Source organism: Myotis davidii, unplaced genomic scaffold (assembly GCF_000327345.1).
Source record: "Myotis davidii unplaced genomic scaffold, ASM32734v1 scaffold1179, whole genome shotgun sequence".
Classification (NCBI taxonomy): Eukaryota; Metazoa; Chordata; class Mammalia; order Chiroptera; family Vespertilionidae; genus Myotis; species Myotis davidii.
Genome location: NW_006289826.1, coordinates 73277 through 79380, shown reverse-complemented (window position 1 = coordinate 79380; position 6104 = coordinate 73277). Strand labels below are relative to the sequence as shown.

The window sequence follows — 6104 nt, the reverse complement described above, 5'->3', positions numbered from 1 at the left end:
TGATAATGAAAACTAGAAAATTTGGTGAAATATATTCCACATTCAGAGCCCACACAACACCCACTTCCAAGATGGACACCTTTTTCCTGAATAAACGTGTGGGTGCAACTAATGTCTCTCTTACATTCTTTTCTATTGTAATAATTTTTTCTCCTTTGAAACGAAATCCCACACGTCGAAACTGCAGTTGGGCTGTCCCTGGTCTGAGTACCCTTTAGGTGGAGATGTCCTGACTCCGTGAGGACATCCTGCCCAACCTCCCTGCATGTGAAACAATTCTGGGACACATTGAAATTGCAGTTGTTTGCAAGTGAGATCCTGTCCACATCTCTAGTGTAAGACTTCTCTTTCACATGCTGCTGGTGAAATTTTGCACGGAAATAAAATTGTTTTGCACACGCCCCACACCTCAACAGTATCTGTCCGTGTTGTGTTCCCTGCAGCTCCATCACGTGGAAAATGTTTCCCAAGACTAGCCCACAACTCTCACAGGGGTGGCTCTTCTGGGAAGACAAGGCTACTTTGGGATTCCTTGCCTGTGACACTCTTACAGAATCCTTCTGTTCAGTCGTTGCCTCCACATTCTCTGCTCCACAGCAGCAACCTGAACAAAAGAAATGTAGCAAAAGTGCATGTTGACCTGATAAAAACAGAGTATCTTCACCAGAATTGTTAATGTCACAACTGGACATGATTCCAGACAATGATTTTCAAGACAAGTCAGTGAGACACTCAGGAAATGGCTGTTATGTATAACATGGTCCAAAAAGTCACTGGATGAGGAAAATCTCAGCAACAGAGGACAGAAGCATAAGCTGGCACAAAAAGAAGAGAGGCAGGGTCTGCTCGTTATTATTCCACAAATGGCTTCCTTTAGGACCTTTCATGCTGGCGATATGAGTCTGTGTAAAATAATTTCAATGTGCTCAAACACATAAAATATCAATCATAGTAAAGAACATGGGTTCAGCGTCAATAAAATACGTGTGTACTTTAAGCTCTGCAGGCATGCAACAACATTGGAATGCAGTAAAGCGAGATGTGTGAAACAGGTAGAAGTGCAAAGTTGAAAGAGGTTAAGGTTATCCATGGGCTGGGAATCCGAGTAGAATGATCACTATTAAAACTGAGCCATAGGCAAGGTGTCAACATTAAGCAAGAAGAAGTCGAATTGGGAGAGGAGTGGGCAATGGTAAGAAAACATTTTTGTTGTTGAACAAAATGGCTTCCTGGTTATGAATGTAACATAGCCCAGGCGTGAAAACCGCCCCCAGAGTCCTTCACCAAGGCAAGACTGCCTCTGGGTCCACCCTGTCATTGATAAAGTCATGCTTCTCCTGTGATGCACCATTGATGTTCTTTGTGAACGGAGACGCTGAGATGAGCTTGGCGTGCAGGATTGAGTTTAGAGAAGCAGAGGGCTATTGCTAGTCAGGCAAGTAGCAAAGGCCCCCAAAGCCCTCATGGCTTTTATTCAGGGAGTACAGCAAATAACAATGGAGTACAGCAAGTGACAATGATTAACAGGCATGCTTATGAGATCATCTGAGCTAACTTATACATTACACTATTAATTTCCTATATTATACAAAGACTCATTCCACCTACAGCAGTGCGCCCTCCCTTGAACTTTCCATGCCCTTATGGACTATTTATCACCTCAAGGAAAGTTCTGCCTCTGAACAATAAGTCTTGTTTGCAAGACTTTGTTCTGACGTGGCCTGTTTGCAGGCTCCTGTCTTTTCTTGGCAGAACGTCCTCTTCTAGTTAACTTCTCATTCCACATGTCCAGCTACATTTTCCCCCTTTTTTCTTTTGCTTCAGGTTCATGACAGAGAAGATAGCAAAGCTGTTTCATTATAAGGTACAGGGGTGGCATATAAACTAGTATGGTTCCAATCACATTTTAACTGTAATCGCCTTTGGAGACTAACATGAGAGAGAAACATCGATCAGCTACCTCCTGCACGTCTCCTACTGGGGATGTGCCTGCAACCCAGGTACATGCCCTTGACTGGAATCGAACCTGGGACCCTTCAGTCCGCAGGCCGACGCTCTATCCACTGAGCCAAACCAGCTAGGGCTCATCATTGATGTTTTTATCTCTCTCTCCTTTTCCTCTAGGAAATAAAAAATACATATATTTAAATAAATAATTAATTAATTACTTTAAAGAATAAATAAATATCCCTAGCCCCTGTGCTTCACTGATGACAGTGCTGCCTTGTGCACTGGAGGGCTAGGGTTTGATTCCCAGTCAAAGGTAGATACCTGGATTGAAGGTCCGATCCACACTCACAGTAGAAGCAACATGTGGGAGGCAGCCAATCGATGTTTCTTTCTCTCTCTCTCTGTCTGTCTCCCACTCTCTCTCTAAAAAAAACAATCAGTGGAAAAAATATCCTCACTATTCGGGTGAGGATAAAAGAAGAATAAAGAATTAAATTCAGAAAAGTTTCAAACATACAACCATTAGTTCCATTTCTACAACCTAATGAGAAATTCTTTGATGGAAAAATGAAGAATGTAATCAAATTTACAAAAGAATCCAAAACAATAAAACCCAAAGGAATAAATTCAACCAAAATGTGAAACATCTGTACAGTGAGTACTATAAGACAGTGATGAAAAGAATGAAAGAAAACCCAAATCAGTGGAAAGACAACCTGTGTTCATGGATCTGAAAATGAAATATGGTGGAGATAGCTATCGTACACAAGGAAAACTACAGATTAAATGCAATCCCAATAACTCCAATGGTATTTTACAAAGAAATGAATAGAGTCCTGACCAGTTTGGCTCAGTGGATAGAGCATCGGCCCGGGCACATCCCCAGTAACGGGTGTGCAGGAGGTAACTGATGGACGTTTCTCGCTCATGGATGTATCTAACTCTCTATCCTTCTCCCTTCCTCTTGTAAAAAATCAATAATATATATATATATATAAATGAAATGAAGAGAAAATCTGGAAATGGAATCAAAAGACCTCCATTAACAAAAGCAATCTTTTCATAAAAAATATATTTTATTGATGATTCTTTACAGAGAGGAAGGGAGAGGGATAGAGAGTTAGAAACATCGATGAGAGAGAAACATCGATCAGCTGCCTCCTGCACACTCCATACTGGGTATGTGCCTGCAACCAAGGTACATGTTCTTGACCAGAATCGAACCTAGGCCCCTTGAGTCCACTGGCCGAGGCTCTATCCACTCAGCAAAACTATTTCTGCTATTCATGGAAGTATAATAACATCCGCATTATAGGGGTACCAGAAGGAGAAGAGAGAAAACAAGGGATTGAGAACCTATCTGAAGAAATAATGACTGAAAATACGTGTGCGCCCACACGTGGTATTTTGTGGAAGAGCCACACTCAAGGGGCCAAAGAGCCACTTGTGGTTTGCGAGCTACAGTTTACAGACCACTGGAGAGCAACAAAAGCAGTCTTGAGGAAGAAGAAAGCTGGTGGCATCACACTTCCTGACTTCAATGTATTACAAAGAGAAAGCAAGCAAACAGTGTGTTGCTGGAGAAACACAGACACATACATCAACAGAACAGAACAGAAAAAAAAACAAACCCCAGGCACATACTTTTAAGTAATCTCTGACAAAGCTGCAAGCCACAGAAGGGAAAGATAGTTTCTTCAATGAATGGTGCTGGTATAAATGGACATTCACATGTAAAACAACAAAACTGACAGCACTGATAAAACGTAACTCAACCTGCAGGACAGAATTAAATGTCAGCGCTAAAACTTAAAACTCCTCAGGACAACCGAGAGAAAAAGTTTTGGAGGTTTGTTTTAGACAGAATTTTCTGAATGTGACACCAACCACCACAAAATAGAGAAAACATAAACAGTCCAGATTGCAACAAATAAAAATAGCATCTTCACTGCACAACAGCAACAAACACCAGTGAAAACTGAAAGGCAATCTAGAGAATAGAAGAAAATACATGCAAAGAATAGAAGAAAATACTTGCAAACCATATGAAGGAATCCCTTGGAGATATTGTGGATTCGGCTATGAACCAGCACAATAAAGCGAATATTGTGATATAGACAGAAATTCACACAAAGTTGCAGTTCCCCAGGAATAATGAAGGTCTGTTAATACTATACTGCAGGCTAATAACAATGCAATCAATGACTCTGCCTCAAAAGCAAAGTCTATATAACTTCATTAACAATATTTAATTGCTAAGCCCTAGTAACAAGCATCTGAGCTTGCTAGAAACATGGTGGCACTAGACCTGCTGAATGCAAGGTTGCCAACAACATGGACTTTGTACAAAAGCAGGTTTGGGGGAGTAATATCCGCAAAGAACTATTAAGCACATGCAAAAATATGTCTTTCTGTATGTAATAAGCAAATAATATATGAAATATATAAGGTATTCAAAAGACTCTAATAAAAAATAGTTAATAAATAGGATAAGGATGTGGAGACAGTTTTTCAAAAATATATACACACTAGAGGCTCTGTGCATGAAATTTGTGCACTTGGGGGGTGGTTTCTCAGCCCAGCCTGCACCCTCTCCAATCTGGGACCCCTATCACAATCCAAGGTTGCTGCCTCCTAACTGCTTGTCTGCCTGCCTGCCTGATTGCCCCTAACTGCTTCTGCCTGGCAGCCTGATCCGCTAACCACTCCCCTGCCAGCCTGATCGATGCTAACTGCTCCCTTGCCAGCCTGAAGCCCCTAACTGACCTCCCCTGCCAGCCTGGTCACCTCTAACTGCCCTCCCATGCAGGCTTGGTTGCCCCCAATACCCTCCCCTGCCAGCCCGGTCACCCTTAACTGCAATTTCATGCCAGCTGGGTCATCCCCAACTGCCCTCCCTGCAGGCCTGGTCCCCACCAACTGCCTTCCCCTGCAGGCCTGGTACCCCTCGCCAACTGCCCTCCCCTGCAAGCCTGGTCACCTCCAACTGCCCTCCCCTGCCGGCCTGGTCCCCCCCAACTGCCCTCCCCTGCCAGCCTGGTGACCCCTAACTGCAATTTCTTGCCAGCTGGGTCATCCCGAACTCCCCTCCCTGCAGGCCTGGTCCCCACCCACTGCCCTCCCCTGCAGGTCTTGTCCTTCCCAACTACCCTCACCTGCACGCCTGATTATCCACAACTGCACTCCCATGCTGTCCTGATCGCCCACATCTGCCCTCCCCTGCCAGCCTGGTGACCCCTAACTGCAATTTCTTGCCAGCTGGGTCATCCCGAACTCCCCTCCCTGCAGGCCTGGTCCCCACCCACTGCCCTCCCCTGCAGGTCTTGTCCTTCCCAACTACCCTCACCTGCACGCCTGATTATCCACAACTGCACTCCCATGCTGTCCTGATCGCCCACATCTGCCCTCCCCTGCCAGCCTGGTGACCCCTAACTGCAATTTCTTGCCAGCTGGGTCATCCCGAACTCCCCTCCCTGCAGGCCTGGTCCCCACCCACTGCCCTCCCCTGCAGGTCTTGTCCTTCCCAACTACCCTCACCTGCACGCCTGATTATCCACAACTGCACTCCCATGCTGTCCTGATCGCCCACATCTGCCCTCCCCTGCCAGCCTGGTGACCCCTAACTGCAATTTCTTGCCAGCTGGGTCATCCCGAACTCCCCTCACCTGCAGGCCTGGTCCCCACCCACTGCCCTCACCTGCAGGTCTTGTCCTTCCCAACTGCCCTCACCTGCACGCCTGATCATCCACAACTGCACTCCCATGCAGTCCTGATCGCCCACAACTGCCCTCCCCTGCCAGCCATCTTGTGTGTTGGAGTGATCGTCAATGTGCATATTATCCTTTTATTATATAGGATTACCAACAGGAATATAGAAAATGCTTTCCTCACTAATTAAGGTGGAATCCTGGAAGCTTCCTGCAACACAGCCAACCACAAGTCCTTCCCTGTGAATTTAGTGCAGCGGGGAGTGTTGGGACTTCAGGAATAAAAGGGAGCAGTGGAACCAACCGTCCCCAGGACAACAACTACCTAGGAAACTGGAAAATCCATCAGTACCACAGTCTACATGGGAGGACAGAGCACACCCTGGGAGATGGGGCCTGGGAAATGGCAGAGCCAAGTCCAGGTCACTGGTGACAGTGAGGGTCTTA

The 6104-nt window shown here is 45.4% G+C and overlaps 1 long non-coding RNA gene across 1 annotated transcript in view; it reads right to left on the bottom strand.

Moving 5' to 3' along the window:
- Window positions 1-20: 20 nt before the first annotated feature.
- Window positions 21-6104, bottom strand: part of LOC107182906 — a 7141-nt gene continuing 1057 nt past the window's right edge. The window contains exon 2 of the long non-coding RNA XR_001513663.1: window positions 21-604. This is a non-coding gene — a long non-coding RNA (uncharacterized LOC107182906). The remainder of the gene's footprint in view (window positions 605-6104) is intronic.